This window comes from Suncus etruscus, chromosome 6, assembly GCF_024139225.1.
Source record: "Suncus etruscus isolate mSunEtr1 chromosome 6, mSunEtr1.pri.cur, whole genome shotgun sequence".
NCBI classification, from domain to species: domain Eukaryota; kingdom Metazoa; phylum Chordata; class Mammalia; order Eulipotyphla; family Soricidae; genus Suncus; species Suncus etruscus.
The window spans coordinates 136,083,514-136,101,667 of NC_064853.1; the positions used below are offsets into that span (position 1 = coordinate 136,083,514).

Sequence of the window (18,154 nt, forward strand, 5' to 3'; positions counted from 1 at the left end):
GAGACTAAAGGCATCTTCAAGGAGGAAACACCACAGTCCAAATAAGTGGAAGCAGAGATAAGCAAATGGGACTACATTAAACTGAGAAGCTTCTGCACCTCAAAGGAAACACTGACTAGGATCCAAAAACCACCATGGAATTCACCCAAAATTCATCTAATAAGGAGCTAATATCCAAGATATAGAAGGTACTATCAAAAAATAACAACAACAAAATCTATCCCCATCAAAAAATGGAGAGAAGAAATGAATAGACATTTCCTCAAAGAAGAAATGCAGATTGCCAAAAGGTATATAAAAAATGCTCCACGTCAGGGGCTGGAGCAATAGCACAGTGGTAAGGCATTTTCCTTGCATGCAGCTGACCCAGGACAGACCTGGGTTTGATCCCCGGCATCCCATATGGTCCCCCGAGCCAGTAGTGATTTCTGAGCACATAGCCAAAAGTAATCCCTGAGTGTCACTGTGTGACCCAAAAACCAAAAATAAAGCTCCACATCATTCAGCATCAGGGAATGCAAATCAAAACAACAATGAGGTACCATCTCATGTGAGCCACAGAGACTGGCACACATCACAATGAATAAGAACAACCAGTGCTGGCACAAATGTGAGAGAAAGGAAACCTCATTCAATGCTGGTGAGAATGTCACCTAGTCTAATTCATATTGGAAAACAATATGGATATTCTTCAAAAAGATGAAAATTGAGCTCCCATATGATCTAGCAATACCACTCTTAGGGATATACCCTCGCACACAAAAACACAATACAAAATGCCCCTGCACCCTTATGTTTATTGCAGCACTATTTACAATAGCCAGAATCTGGAAACAACCCAGGTGCCCAACAATAAATGAGTGGCTAAAGAAACTGTGGTACATTTTACACAATGGAAAACTATTCAGCTATTAGGAAAAATGAAGTTATAAAAGTTGCCTATATGTGGATGGACTTGGAGACTATTATTTTTTGTCCCCCAAAATACAGACCAGGCAAAGGGCCCATGTTGAGGTGTATATGGGGTGCATTTACTGTATCTCCTCTTTCTATACAGTCAGTGTAAAGAACACAACCTGTGGTAAGAATTGGGAGGCCTTATCTTTTCTTTTCTTTTTTTGATTTTTTAATATAAAAATATATATGTACATATATACATATATATATGTACATATATACATATATATACATATATATATATATATAAATCCTTCACCAGTGCAACATTCCCATGGCCAATATCCCAAGTGTTCTTCCTCCCCACCCCACACCGGCCTGTACTCTAGACAGGTTTTCTACTTCCCTCATTCAGTCAGATTTTGTTATGACAGTTCTCAGTGTAATTATTTCTGTTACTGCACTAAATGATTTCTGTGGTGAGCTTCATGTCGGGAGCTGGACCCTCCAGTCCTCCTCTATTTTGTCTCTGAGAATCATAACACAAATGTTTTTTATTTTTCTCAAAACCCATAGATGAGGGAGACCATTCTGTGTTTATCTCTCTCCCTCTGACTTATTTCACTCAGCATAATAGATTTCATATGCATCCATGTATAGGAAAATTTTATGACTTCATCTCTTCTCATGGCTGCATAATATTTCATTGTGTATATGTAACATAGTTTCTTTAACCATTCATCTATTGAGGGGCATCTAGGCTGTTTCCAGAGTCTGGCTATTGTAAACAATGCTGCTATGAATATAGATGTGAGAAAGGGATTTTTGTATTGTATTTTTGTGTTCCTAGGATATATCCCTAGGAGTGGTATATCTGGATTATATGGGAGCTCAACTTCCAGCTTTTGAAGAAATCTCTATATCACTTTCCACAAAGGTTGGACCTAATTTTTTTTTTGTTTCTGGGGCCACACCCATTTGATGCTCAGGGGTTACTCCTGGCTAAGCGCTCAGAAATTGCCCCTGGCTTGGGGGACCATATGGGATGCTGGGGGATCAAACCGCGGTCCTTCCTTGGCTAGCTCTTGCAAGGCAGACACCTTACCTCTAGCACCACCTCACCGGCCCCAGGACCTAATTTATGATAAAGGTGCAAAAAATCCTAAATGGAGCAGGGAAGGCCTCTTCAATACGTGGTGTTGCACAACTGGCTATCCACTTGCAAAAAAGCGAATTTAGACCTCCAGTTAACATCATGTACAAAGGTAAAATCCAAATGGATAAAAGACCTAGATATCAGACCTGAAACCATAAAGTATATGGAACAAAATGTAGATCAAACACTTCATGACATTGAGACTAAAGGTATCTTTAAAGAGGAAACCATACTCTCCAAACAAGTGAAAGTAGAAATAAATAAATGGGACAATATTAAGCTGAGAAGCTTCTGCTCCTCAAAGAAAATAGTTCCCAGGATTCAAGAGCCACCCACTGAGTGGGAGAAACTATTCACCCAATACCCATCAGATAAGGGGTTAATATTCAAAATATACAAGGCATTGACAGAACTTTACAAGAAAAAAAAATCTAACCCCATCAAAAAATGGGGAGAAGAAATGAACAGACATTTTGACAAAAAAGAAATACAAATGGCTAAAAGGCACATAAAAAATGCTCCACATCACTAATCATCAGGGAGTTGCAAATCAAAACAACTATGAGGTACCATCTCACGCCACAGAGATTGGCATACATCAGGAAAAATGAGAACAAGCAGTGCTGGTGGGGATGTGGAGAGAAAGAAACTCTTATTCACTGCTGGTGGGAATGCTGTATGGAGATTATTATTAAGATGAATGAAATGAGCCAGAGGGAGAGGGTAAAAAAGAATAGTCTCACTCATCTGTGGTATATAAGAAAAATAAAAGACAGTATAGCAATAATATCCAGAGACAATAGAGTTGAGTGCTGAGAGGACAGCTTATGATATGAAGCCTGCCACAAAGAGTGGTGAGTGCAGCTAGAGCACTAACGACAATGACAGCTACCATGACAATGATAGTAAGGGAGAGAGGTAGAATGCTTGTCTGAGAGACAGTCAGAGGGTTGGGGTGCGGGAGGGATTTGGGGGGACATTTATGGTAGGAAGAGCACACTGGTGAAGGGTGTTATACATTCTATGACTGAAACCCCAATGTGAACATTTTTATAAGCAAGGTGATTAAATAAAAAATAAAAATAAAATTTAAAAACAAACAAACACAAGAGTCAGTCCTAGATCTTATCCAGATCTTTCAGGTTTGTCACTTTTCAGAAGGAGAAAAGCAGTGAAGTGAAAACAGGTTTTATTAGAAGCTGCTGAGCTAGAGGGGGAAAGAATAGAAAGTAATGTTCTCAAGAGAGAGCACAAGCTTCTCCAAAAGTGGAGACAGCCCCAGACACAACCCAGCCTGAAAATAGGGAAGTCAACATCTCAGGAGGGGAGATATGTGCTTCATGTGCATGTGGAAACCATGTTCATGGACCAGGGAGCCCTTGTGCATGCCATCTTTGTTCCAAGTTGGTTTTAAATGGTTTCTCCCAACTTGCTCCACATGGGGCCTTCTGCTGAGATAATAGTCCTGTTGAGGTTGCCAGGGGGAAGGATGGGATCAGTTGATCTTTGACCTTTCTTTCTTGGCTTTTGTTACTGCTGGAACTTTTCTCATCAAGTCTCAGTTTCAGTATCCACAGTGTGTCCCGGTAGCCTTAGGTAGCCTTAGGACAGGGATCAGAATAACTTCTCAAATCTCATATCTTGGTTTTATTAGGTCCCAAGAACTTTTATTATATCCCAAGAAGTCATTACCATGGAAGGGGGATTTCCCTACCTGCCTGCTTCAGAACTATATGACAGGGGACATTTTGTGAATACCCATATTATCAAATAGTGTCCACATAACAGCCTTTTCCTTTGAGAAGCTTTTCTTTAATCTTTTTTTCTTTTATAAACTGGAGAAAAGATAATTAAACACAGTGATAATGTTTTAATAAAAGATAAAATAGTATGTTCACAATGCTATGGAAACAGAAAGGAAAGTAACTTGACTGGTTTTGAAGACATAGAATCCTGTGGTTGACAAAGATTTAAATTTGATTTCCTGCTTCAAAATTGTCTCTTCATCTAACTATGAAGTTACAGTATACTTACCATATGGTTTCAGAATTTAGGGCCTGAAATTATCTATGCATGTGTTATGTTTCTATCTGCTTGAGGTTCAACTATTTCTTCTTCTTTTTTTTTTTTGAAAGAGATAGATTGACAGAGAGGGAGTGGAAAAAAAGAGGGAAAGGATAATGAGAAAGGGGGGCATGGGAGGGCATGATGAGGGGAGGGGAGAAAGGAAAGAGAGGAAAAGAGGAAGAGAAAAGAAAAAGGGATAAGGGGAAGAATATGGAGCGGAGAGAGAAGGGAAAGGGAACACAGAAAATGAGAGAGAAGAGGATGGGACCAGAGGGAAGAAAGGGGAGAGAAAGGAGATGGAAAGAAGGAAAGGGGAGGAGGAGGAGGGATGAAAAAAAAAAGGGGGGGGTTCAACTATTTCCATGTATAGCCCTAAGAATTAGTGGATGAAATTCAGAGCCAAGACTCTGGAGTCAAATTTTAAGATTCTAATACCAACTCTATTGTTTATTAATTATCTAGCCAAAGCCAAGTGATCTGAATTTATCTTAATCCAATTTTGATATAAATAGTACATTTACCAAGTCACAACTAATCAAGTGGAAGCAAAGATAAGCTAGTGCGGCTACATTTAACTAAGAAGCTTGTGCATCTCAAGAAAAATATACAAAGGATGCCCATGAATTGGGCAAAACTATTATTCCATCTCATAAGGGGTTATTATCTAATATCTAAGGCATTGGTAGAGCTTAATACAACAACAAAATCAAAAAATGGAAGAAAGAACAGAAACTTCCACAAAGAAAACGTATAAATGGGGCCCGGAGAGATAGCACAGCGGTGTTTGCCTTGCAAGCAGCCGATCCAGGACCAAAGATGGTTGGTTCGAATCCCGGTGTCCCACATGGTCCCCCGTGCCTGCCAGGAGCTATTTCTGAGCAGACAGCCAGGAGTAACCCCTGACACCGCCAGGTGTGGCCCAAAATCAAAAAAAAAAAAAAAAAAAAAAGTATAAATGGCCAAAAGGCACATGAAAGAAATGCTCCACATCATTAATCAACAGGGAGATGCAAATCAAAACAACAATGAGGTTGGCACACAAAAGAAACTGGCATACATCAAAAAGAACAAGAACTGGGGGCCCTGAGAAATAGCATGGAGGTAAGGCGTTTGCCTTTCATGAAGAAGGATGGTGGTTCGAATCCCAGCATCCCATATGGTCCCCTGTGCCTGCCAGCGGCAATTTCTGAGCACATAGTCAGGAGTAACTCCTGAGCATCACCAGGTGTGCCCCCCCCCCAAAAAAAAAAAAAAAAAGAACAAGAACAACTAGTGAAAAAGGGACTCTTTGCTAGTGTGAATGTTGACTGAACCAAACTTTTGAGAAAACAAATATTGATAATACTAAAAAAATAATTGAACTCCCATATAAAATAGCAGTAGCAGTATTGCAGTATCACCAATATGGGGAATGGAATATACCTTATGAACCTAAAAACAATGCAGAAAAGACATCTGCAATCCTATGTTCATTGCAGCACTATTCATAATAGCCAGAATCTAGAAATAAACCAAGTGCCTAAGAACAGATAAGTGGATAAAGAAGCTATGATACATTTATAAAATAGAATACTGTGCAGCTATTAGGAAAAATGAAGTAATGAAATTCACTTATCTGGGGCCGGGCGGTGGCGCTAGAGGTAAAGTGCCTGCCTTGCCTGCGCTAGCCTAGGACGGACCGTGGTTCGATCCCCCGGTGTCCCATATGGTCCCCCAAGCCAGGAGCGACTTCTGAGCACATAGCCAGGAGTAACCCCTGAGCGTCACCAGGTGTGACCCAAAAACCAAAAAAAAAAAAAAAAAAAGAAATTCACTTATATATGGGTATTATGCTGAACAAAATTATAGGGAGAAGATTAAACATGGAATGATCACACTCATTTGTGGGATGTGATAAAAAAGACAGTATGGTAATAATACCCACAGATCATAGCAGGAGGACTGATCCATGGTAGGAAGCTTGTCACAAATAGCAAGGGAGTGCAGTTAGGACAGAGAAGGGATGATAAAGGAGATAAAGTTATATGCATGATACCACTTCAGTAACAATATTGCAAACTACAATGTCTAAAAAGAAATAAGAAAAAGGAGAGAGAGAGAGAGAGAGAGAGAGAGAGAGAGAGAGAAGGAAAATGTCTACCATAGAGACAGGCAGTGTGGAATATAGTGGGAGAGCAGAAGGGAAAATGGAGACTTTGGTGATGGGAAATTTGCACTGGTGAAGTCATAGGTATTGAGCATTGTATAATTGTTACTCAATCATGAACTTTGCAACTATTCATCTCACAATGATATTCAATCAAAATTTTATATATAAAATATTTTAAAACCAACTCAATGAAATGAACACCTCACATGGAATATTCTGCTAAGCCAGATTATTATTCAGATTTGAAGGAGCTATAGAGAGCTTCATGTACAGGCAACTGATTGGGGAATTCAGTCTTGAAATTAGTTTTACAAGCATTAAGGAGCTTCTTTATTTCCTAACATGTGGCACTGAGTATGTATGGCATTCACTAATGGTGCATATGGTTGCCTTCTAGATTATGAAAGGTCAAAAACATATAGTATATATGTTAACATAAATGCAATCAATCATCACAAATTGACTTTTAGTGATTTAATTTCTGATAATTCTATTTAAATTTTATTGGAGCAAGTAATATTAAATAAAGCTGTGATATGCCAGTCAAAAGAGTAGATTAGGAAGCAATCCTCTACCAGGGAAGACCCTACTGCTGTTCTGACATCTATTTACTCAAAAGAGTCTTCCCTTAACACTGAGAAGATTTAAACAACAACAACGACGACGACCTGCATACTGGACAGGGCTTTCTGCATTGCCCGTTAATTGCGAGTTGAAATTAGACGCCGCTCCGCACCATCCTGACTTCAATGTGGGATATACAGATTCCAGGACCTTCAATACAGAAACGTGAGATCAACAACAGAGACAGTGAAAAATATAACTGTATGGGTACTACAGACAATGACCAGGATTGGACAAACTAGTTTGCCTGGAGCCTAGAAATGGTCTTATGTCAGGAATCTTCAGGGGTAGGGTTTCCTTGTACTTAGGCCAAAGTTTTTTCCTTTTGCAAAGTTTTTCCTTTTCAAAGTTTTTTCCTTTTGCATGGTGGGCCCATGCAAACGAAAATTGCCACACTAACATTGTTTTTACAGTGCTCCTTTGACTCCAAACCTTTAAGAAACCACTAGTAAAAATATCTGAAACTGCAAAAAAAAAAAAAAAAAAAAAAAAAAAGGTTTACATTAGTGTTAACATTTATGCTTTTAGATGCACTAGCATTCTGGGGGATAAAGGAGGAAGATAAGGGACATATGCTTGGGAACAGGGATGAAGGGAGGACAACACTGCTGGTGGAAAGGCCCTCATTTATTGTCACCGTGTACCTTAAATATCACTGTGTAAGATTTGCAGTTTTAGGGCCCGGAGAGATAGCACAGCGGCGTTTGCCTTGCAAGCAGCCGATCCAGGACCAAAGGTGGTTGGTTCGAATCCCGGTGGGTGTCCCATATGGTCCCCCCTGCCTGCCAGGAGCTATTTCTGAGCAGACAGCCAGGAGTAACCCCTGAGCACCGCCGGGTGTGACCTAAAAACAAAACAAAAAACAAACAAACAAAAAAAAGATTTGCCGTTTTATATTCTAATAAATGTCTGTCATTTAAATATTAGGAGTAGGAAGAAAACTGGGAATCTGGGAAGGGACCTAGGAAGGGGACACTGGTAGTGGGATTGTAAATTAAAAAAATATAATAATAACAATTATGAATCCAATACAGAATAAAGTTTTTTTTGGGTGAAATTCTACTTCAAAACAACTATTAAAGCAAATAATTAAACAAATATAAATTCAAGATCAACAGGCAGCTTCTAATCTAAGGTTTATTTAAACCTATAGAAAGATGGTGCAAAGCAGAAAGATCTAGGAAGACTTTCTGATATATTCATGTCAAGTGTGACCTCAAGAGACAGCTAACAAGAAATGACTTTTTCAAATACAAAGCCATAAGGCAAAGAAACATAAACAAATAGAATTCCTCCCAAAGACAGAGCCAGCGTCAAAAGGAAAAATAATGTTCTTACTAAGCAGGTGGCCTAATTCTCAGTACCCAGAAGACCATAATATGGACACATTTCTAAGTTTTGATTGTAGGCTGCTCTCTTTTCTCCCCTCAGCTTTGTTTTCTGGGTACATTGTGGGCAAATATATTTCTGTGCAAACTTAAATTTGTAGCATCAAATGCAAGTATAAAGTATAAATGCAAGTATAAAGGAGTGGAAAACTGGGCCCAGAGAGATAGTACAGTGGCATTTGCTTTGCAAGCAGCAGATCCAGGACCAAAGGTGGTTGGTTCGAATCCCGGTGTCCCATATGGTCCCCCATGCCTGCCAGGAGCTATTTCTGAGCAGACAGCCAGGAGTAACCCCTGAGTACCTCCGGGTGTGGCCCCCCCCCAAAAAAAAACAAACAAAAAAAAAAAGGAGTGGAAAACTTGAATAACACAGAAACCATGGGTTTTGACCTGGTTATAGAAACCTATGAGAGTTCAAAGTAATTTCCTTGAGGAATGAATATATTAAAACAAGGAAATGCCTGAATATTGTGAAATCAAAAGGGCAAGTTGTGACAAGATTGGTGGCCCATTTCCTCTTGCTCTCTCTACTTAAGATAGAAAAAATTAAAACATACATTTCATGAACACATGGCAACTTTAGATAACAACTATGAATGCTAAAATATATGGTAAAGTGTCAAAGAATGGATTACTTTTCTTTCTCTCTAGAATATAAACATAATGCCTAAATTTGGAATAAATTTTCTGACCAATAGGTTAATTCTGCCAACTAAAATGATAGAACAAAATGAAAAGTGAAAACTGGCTTCCTTATTTCAGGAAGATTAGCGAGATTCTCTGTTAATATCTTAATAATTAACACATATTTACTTATTTCTCATATGACTATTCAGTTGGCCATGACAACTTCTGAAAATTAATATATTCTTGGACAAAGACTTTTTTGTTATTCTTTGTGATTTAATTTTTACCCAAAATTACATTAAGTAGGTATGCTATAAAAAGTGATATTTGACACTGGGATGTAGCTTAGCACTCCACAGATAGAATGTCTGTCTTGCTGGACCAAAGTAACAGTACCCTGATCTAAATCTGATTATTGGTACACATATGATACCTGGAGCCCATCAGGACTAATTCCTGAGTGCACAGCCAGGAATTGCTAGGCACTGCCAGATCTGCCTCCCCCTCAGAAAGAATTACTGTTTTTCCTGTGAAGAAAAACCCCAATGAGGGGAAGAAAAAGGAAGGGAAGGAAGGAAGGAAGGAAGGAAGGAAGGAAGGAAGGAAGGAAGGAAGGAAGGAAGGAAGGAAGGAAGGAAGGAAGGAAGGAGGGAGGGAAGGAAGGAGGGAGGGAAGGAAGGAGGGAGGGAAGGAAGGGAAGAAAGGAGGAAAGAAGAAAGAAAGAAAGAAAGAAAGAAAGAAAGAAAGAAAGAAAGAAAGAAAGAAAGAAAATAAGGAAGGAAGGAAGGAAGTAAGAAAGAAAGAAAGAAAGAAACAAAGAGAAAAAAAAAGAAAAGAAAGAAGAAAGAAAGAAAGAAAGAAAGAAAAAAGAAAGAAAGAAAGAAAAGAAAGAAAAAGAAAGAAAGAAAGAAAGAGAAGAAAGAAAGAAAAAGAGAAAAGAAAAAGAAAGAAAAAGAAGAAGAAAGAAAGGAAGGAAGGAAGGAAGGAAGGAAGGAAGGAAGGAAGGAAGGAAGGAAGGAAGGAAGGAAGGAAGGAAGGAAGGAAGGAAGGAAGGAAGGAAGGAAAAGAGAAAAAAGGAAGGAAGGAAGGAAGGAAGAAAGGAAGGAAGGAAGGAAGGAAGAAAAGAGAAGAATAAAGGAGGGAAGAATACAAGGCTGAAAGAAAGGAAGAAAAAAATGACATTGATATTACAGTTTCCTGTAAAGCTGTTCTCAGATAAATGGTGATCACACAATTATTTGTCATTCAATATTATATATGAAATATGAATTTTTAATTGCTAGAGTCCAGACTCAAAGGACCAGACTACACAGCTAAAATAAAGATTATGAAGAAAATTATATAGGGAAGGGATATAGGGAGGTTCCAGCTTTCTGATAATCTTTAAAATGATTGGCTATTGTGTTGGGATATCTTTCATTTTCTAAAAATTTTTTATTTAAGCACCATGATTACAAACATGATTATAGTTGGCTTTCAGTCACAAACAGTGACAATGAACAGTGTTCACCAGTGCAACATTCCCACCCCCAATACTCTCCCTCCCTTCTTCCCATCCCCTGCCTGTATTTAAGACAAGCATTTTACTACAGCTATTTTTTTTTTTTTTTGGTTTTTGGGCCGCACCCGGTGACGCTCAGGGGTTACTCCTGGCTATGCGCTCAGAAGTTGCTCCTGGCTTGGGGGACCATATGTGACACCGGGGGATCGAACCGTGGTCCGTCCAAGGCTAGCGCAGGCAAGGCAGGCACCTTACCTTTAGCACCACCGCCCGGCCCTACAGCTATTTTTTTAAGTTCAGTAAGCTGGTTTTTTTTTTATTTCTTAAAGGATAGTGTTAAAAAAAAAAATACAGTAGTAAAGATGTGAAAGTGCCAATCGCCATTATTTGCATAGGCCCAGCAAAATATGGGGAAAATGGAAAAAAAAAACACTTTAGCCTGATTACAAGGAGGCCTCACCCCAGAAATTTATTGGCATAAGACCAACTCTGGGCTCCAGGCATACCAGTCTGTTCAACCCCTGAGTCATTCTCCATGGTCCTGGTGAATCATTTTTGCACTTTAGCTGTTGTTGGTGTCAGGTTCCTGTATTTAAAGATTCTGGGTTCTGTACATTTCTTCCTCAAAGTCAGGCTGATGTGGAGCATCCTCTAAGTTCACCTCACCATTACATGCAGAGAGACCTGCCCTGCAAGCAGGTTGTTGCTAAATCGTCCGGGTGTTGAGAGCACTCTTTGAAGTAAGTCAATGCCAGAGCAGTAGCAGAGTCTTCCCTGGTAGAGGATTGCATCCTGGTAATGTTATAGACAATTGTGGTTGTTTCCATAGATGGTATCCATTGTTCAGGTGTGTGTGGGTGATGCCCATTCTTCTGAGGCCTAAGCCAAATCATTATGCCAATGTTCAGGGTATAAGGCCTAACTGCATTACAAAATTTGTGTTCCCGTTCCTATTAGATAAGAACTTGTTTGCTATCTATTGTTCTTATCTATTAGATAAGATCACCTAATAGATTGTTTATTATCTTATCTATTAGATAAGATAGATTCTTATTGCTATCTACTGTTCTTGGAAAATATGTCATATTTTCCCATTTTAATGTGCAAAAGAGAAACAATGCCACAAGGTATTGTTGGTGCATCTGGGGGCTGAGGGAGCAAGTCCAACATTCCTCATAACTTGATTCTAACATTAATTCTATACAGAAATACTCTTCTACCAGCATTGCTTATTGAATAGATCTCAAAAAGGGAAAAGCAAGGAAGCAAACAAACAAACAAACAAAACAGTGGGCAAAATAGACACTGCATAAGAAAATATTCATTCGTTGATAATAAAATTAATAGGAACAGTTTTGATTTCTTCTCAGGCTTAGAGTCTATTTTTTCATTTTGGGAGCAGGCTAGCAGTTAGCTTGAAGAGAGGATATTAATCTGCTTCTTAAGGAGCGAAGACCTGAGGGTAAAAATGGTTACATGTGGGGTAATAGACAGTGGGAGTGAGAGTAAAGAACTAGAAATGAGCCAATTGGTGGTGAGCCAGTGGGGGAAGGGAATAATACAACATAGACATTCTTATATTGTAAACATAGATGAACGCCTATGATATCCTATTTAACTATTCATACTATTTAAGGCAAAGTGGATTAAACTATATGATATCCTATAAATCTATATAAATTTTATGCGCAGGGGCAATAGCCCCGCACAGTTTGAGAATGGGGATTAGTGGGAAGGAAAGTTCACCAGTCCCCTCCCTCAATACAAACCATTGATGCAGGGTGGGAGATGGGGGAGACCTGGGGGGTCTGTCCCCTTAAAAATGCTCACCAGACCCATTTGACTGCCTCCCCAGTCAGGCGGTCCGGGGTAACCCTGGAGTCCAGGAGGAAGGAGAGAGAAGGCCATGGGATGCAGCCAGAGGCTGCAACTTCTCCTAACATTGGCCAAAAATCCTACAACATGGAGCCACGCTGTCCCCGTGTTGCCTGCTGAAGTTTCCTGGGTACCTTTCTACTGCTACCTTTCCTTCCCTGATAAGCAACCTGATATGGCCAGGTAGCTTTGGGCAGTGTTAATGGAAATAGGTTTGGTGAGGCCAAGCATGTGGCTTACATCATGTGGTTCTTACAAAATGGCTTCTCTCCCTGCTCAGAAACTGAGAAGAAGCCTGCCATTTGGCCTTTACAAAATGGAGTCCCGCCTTGTTCAGAATCCAAGTCCCAACAGTAACAAATTATATGATCAAATTTATTAAAATGTATGAAGCATTAGATTAGTGCCAACCACATAGCACAAATAAACAAACTTTAGGGACATTGACCTGAAAACTGAATGCTCTACTGGCTCAAGGCTAGCAGACAACATCTTGATTTAATAAATCATTGATATTATTTATTAAAAATAAGCTTTGCCAGGTGAGTAGAGATGTACACAAGCAGAGGACGTTATACAAGTGTGTGTTCTGTTACCTGAATCTTCATTTACAACATCACAAACACAAAATTTTGGTGTATGTTCTATACCTGAGAGTTTGGCAAGTCTCAAAGTTAGAGAAAAACAAGTATGTTATATATACAACTGAGAAGTTGGCACTGACAGCACTGCAGCCTTGCTTCATGCTCAACAAAAACTTGTTTTGATACAGAAAAGTATTCTAAGAAATATAAATAATCAAGGATCTTTATAAAATCCTTTCTCTCCTATATTAACCAAATATTTTTAATGAGAATAATGACATAGATAAAAGAATAGGGCATTCTACAGTTTTTTTTTGTGTGTGTGTGTGTGTTCTTTGTTGTTTTGTTATGGGGCCACACCCATTGATGCTCAGGGGTTACTCTTGGCTATGCACTCAGAAATCGCTCCTGGCTTGGGAACCATATGGGACTTCGGGGATCAAACTTAGGCCTGTCCTCATGCAAGGCAAACACCTTACCACCATGCTATCACTCTAGCCCCACTTTTTTTTCTTTTCAGAACTCCTTTCCTTAACAGTAAACAGGGCTGCTGGGTTTCTGAAGCTCAGCAGACCTCTCTCAACTGTCTCCTCTACCTGCTCTGCCTGATCAGGCCTAAGACTTGATCTGGTGTGACTTCATCACTGGAGGGCTCCCCTTCCTTGGAGGTGAGTCGACCCACCCAAAAGGGTGGAGCCACCTAAACTGTGCTGGGTCTCTGAAGATCAGCAGACCTCTCTTGACTGTCTACTCTGCCTGCTCGGGCCTAAAATATGATCCAGTGTGGCTTCATCACCTAGGGCTTCATCGCCCACAATACAAGCATGACAAAGGGAAAACAATGCAGGGCAGCACCAGGCATAGAGAATGAAGATGACAACTCTGATGACCTGAAAATGGCCAACCACTTAGTCTCTCAGATAAGGAGTTTAGAGAAGAAATATGGAGGATGTTCACAGAACTCAAAGAAAGCATAGATAGAGTTGAATAGAACACTAATAAGAACCAAGAAAATATGAAGACAGAAATCAGAAAACTCCAAACTGAAATAACAGGTCAAATAACTTTCAGATGAATTGAAAGACTCAATGGAAAACCTCTCCAGCAGGGTAACAGCAGCTGAGGATAGAATTAGTGAGCTGGAAGATGCAATGCATAACAACTCCATACAGAAGAAAATATTGGAAAAAAGCCTAAAAGTAAAATATGAGATAATGGAAAAAAATTACTCAAAGAATGTGAACAGATGAAAATAGAATTCTTTGATAAGCTCAACAAAAACAACTTAATCATTGGAGTCCCAGAGACCCAGGAAGAAAATCGACAGGAAAAAACAACAGTCAAGAACATCATTAAAGAGAAACTACCAGAGCTATAGAATACATGCGACCAAATCCTGCATGCCCAAAGAGTACTAGTTAAAAGAGATCCCAGGAAAAACACCCCAAGACACATCCTAGTCAAAATGATGAATCCCACAGATAGAGACAGAATATTGAAAGCAGAAAGATCAAAAAGGGAAATTACATTCAAGGGAACATCCTTGAGATTTACAGCAGACCTGTCACAAGAAACACTCAAGGCCAGAAGGCAGTGGTGGTACATAGTGACAAAACTCAATGAAATAAAGGCTTCGCCTAGAATACTGCACCCAGAAAAACTCACTCTCAAGTTTGAAGAAAGTATACATGGCTTAACAGATAAACAAACTTTCAAGTTTGAAGAAAGTATACATGGCTTAACAGATAAACAAACAAACTAGCTAAAAAACTTTACAGACTCAAAACCAGCCTTTAAAGAAAAACCTGAAAGATCCACTTTAAGACTAGACTGATCAAGAAACACACCAAACTTCTACACAAAGATGGCACTACATCCCATGAATTATCTCTCTCAATGTCAATGGACTAAATGCACCAGTTAAGAGACAAAGACTGGCTAAATGAATCAAAAAACTCAATCAAACTTTTTTCTGCCTACAAGAAACACACCTGAGTAGTCAGAACAAACATATACTCAAAATAAAAGGCTGGAGGAAAGTCATCCAAACAAACAAACAACCCCCCCCCAAAAGCTGGAGTGGCCATACTAATATCAGATGACACAAACTTTATACTCAGAAAAGTTGTAAGGGAAAAAGATGGACATTTTGTACTAATCAAGGGATATGTACAGCAGGAAGAAATCACTCTCCTAAAATTATATGCACCAAATGAAAAGTGCAAAATATTTACTACAATTGCTGACAAATCTGAAAAAGGATATCAATAACAACACAATAAATGTGGGAGACCTCAACACGATCCTGTCAACACTTGATAGGTAAATCAGATTGAAACCTAACAAAAAATATACTAGCCTCAAAAGAAAAATGGAAGAAAGAGGCCTAGTAGATATATATAGGACACTCCACTGCCAGAAACCTGGACACATTCTTCTCCAATGTACATGGGTCATTCTCCAGGATAGACTACATGCTGGCACATAAAACATACCTCCATAAAATCAAGAGGATAGAAATTTTGCAGGCTACCTTAACTGACCACAGGGCTCTGAAATTATATGTGAACTACAAAGGGACACAGAAGAAATACTTTAACAACTGGAAATTAAACAGCCTGCTACAGAACAACCAGTGGATCTGAGATGAAATCAAAGAGGAAATCAAAACCTTCCTGGAAACAAATGACAATAAAGACAAAAACTATCAAAAGCGGTCTGAGAGGAAAATTTATAGCTTTCCAAGCACACATCAGGAAGGAATAAGGAGCATACTGTATAGTTTAAATGACGCAACTCATAGAATTAGAAAGTGTTCAACGAAAGGAAACAAAAATAGAGAGACAGAAGGAAATAAAGCTGACAGCAGAAATCAACGAAGTGGAAATTCAAAAAACAATCCGAAAGATCAAGGAAAGCAGAAGTTTGTTCTTCAAAAATAATAAATAAATAAATAACAAGATTGATGGACCATTGGCAAAACTAACAAAGAAAGAGAAACTTGATAACTTGTATTAGAAATAAAAGGGGGAGATCACAATATCGATATTGCAGAGATTCAAAGGGTAATCAGAAACTACTTTGAGAAACGCTATGCCATGAGAAATGAGAACCTGGAAGAAATGGATAAATTCTTGAACTCATAACCTTCCAGAGTTGAATAAAGAGGACGTAGCATATCTAAACACCCCCATCAATATTGAGGAAATTAAAATGGTAATAAAATGCCTGCCCCAAAACAAAAGCTCAAGCCCAGATGGATTTACTAATAAATTCTTTCAAACCTTTCAAGAGGAACTACTATCAATTTTCGCAAGACTCTTTCATGAAATCGAAAAAAAAAAAAAAACACTTTCAAAAAGCTTTTATAAAGCCAACGTCAATCACCTTGGTATCTATACCAGACAGAGATGCTACCAAAAAAAGAAAATTACAGACCAATATCTTTGATGAACACAGATGAAAGATCCTCAACAAAATCCTGGCAAACAGGATCCAATGCCTCATTAAAAAGATCATGCACTACGGTCATGTAGGTTTCATCCCAGGAATGCAAGGCTGGTTTAACATCCGTAAATCTATCAACATAATACACAACATCAACAATAAGAAAAATAAAAATCACATGATGATATCAATAGATGCAGAGAAAGCATTTGATAAAGTCCAATACCCATTCTTGATCAAAATTCTCAGCAAGATGGAAATAAAAGGAACCTTCCTCAATATAGTTAAGGCCGTCTACCACAAGCCAATGGCAAATATTTTTCTCAATGAAGAAAAACTAAAAACCTTTTCTCTAAATTCTGGTACAACAAGACTGTCCTCTCTCACCACTCCTATTCAACATAGCACTGGAAGTACTTGCTATAGTGATTAGGCAAGAACAAGATATCAAGGGAATCCAGATAAGAAAGGAAGAAGTCCAGCTCTCACTGTTTGCAGATGACATGATACTCTACTTAGAAAACCCTAAAGACTCTACCAAAAAGCTTCTTGAAACAAAAAGTTTTGTAGCAGGCTACAAAATTAACACACAAAAATCAATGGCCCTTTTATACACCAATAATGATAGGGAAGAAATGGACATTAAGAAAACAACCCCATTCACATTAGTGCCACACAAACTCAAAAATCTTGGACTCAACTTGACTAAAGATGTGAAGGACCTATACAAAGAAAACTATAAAACACTGCTCCAAGAAATAAGAGAGGACACGCGGAAATAAAAACACATACCCTGCTCATGGACTGAAGGATCAACATCATTAAAATGCAATACTCCCAAAAGCATTGTACAGATTTAATGCAATTCCTCTAAAGATACCTATGACATTCTTCAAAGGAGTGGGTCAAACACTCTTGAAATTTATTTGGAACAATAAGCACTCTTGAATAGCTAAAGCAATCCTTGGGAAAAGGAATATGAGAGGCATTACTTTCCCCAATTTTTAACTGTACTACAAAGCAATAGTTATCAAAACAGCATGGTATTGTTATAAAGACAGACCATCAGATCAATGGAATAGGCTTGACTACTCAGAGAATGCTCCCCAGACATACAATCACCTACTTTTTTTTTAATAAAGAAGCAAGAAGTCCTAAATGAAGCAAGGAAAGCCTCTTCAACAAGTGGTGTTGGCACAATTGGTTAGCCACTTGCAAAAAAGCGAACTCAGACCCCCAGCTAACACCATGCACAAAGATCAAATCCAAATGGATTAAAGACCTTGATATCAGACCTGATACCATAAGTTATATAGAACAACACGTAGGTAAAACACTCCATGACATTGAGACTAAAGGTATCTTTAAGAAGGAAACAGCACTCTCTAAACAAGTGGAAACAGAGGTAAACAGATGGGAATATATTTAGCTGAGAAGCTTCTCCACTTCAAAGGAAATAGTGCCCAGGATACAAGAGCCACCCACTGAGTGGGAGAAACTATTCACCCAAAACCTATCAGGTAAGGGGCTTATATCTAAAATATACAAGGCACTGATGGAACTTTACAAGAAAAAAAACTTCTAATCCCATTAAACAATAGGGAGAAGAAATGAACAGACACTTTGACAAAGAAGAAATAAAAATGGCCAAAAGGCACATGAAAAGATGCTCCACATCACTAATCATCAGAGAGATGCAAATCAAAACAACTATGAGGTACCATCTCATGCCACAGACATTGGCATACATCACAAAGAATGAGAACAAGCAGTGCTGGTGGGGATGTGGAGAGAAAGGAACTCTTATTCACTGCTGGTGGGAATGTTTTCTAGTCCAAC

The 18,154-nt window shown here is 38.8% G+C and overlaps 1 non-coding gene across 1 annotated transcript; it reads right to left on the minus strand.

Moving 5' to 3' along the window:
• Positions 1-970: 970 nt before the first annotated feature.
• LOC126012633 (small nucleolar RNA SNORA51) lies at positions 971-1,098 on the minus strand. The gene has a single exon (XR_007497082.1). It is a non-coding gene; the product is annotated as a small nucleolar RNA SNORA51 (small nucleolar RNA).
• Between the last annotated feature and the right edge of the window lie 17,056 nt (positions 1,099-18,154).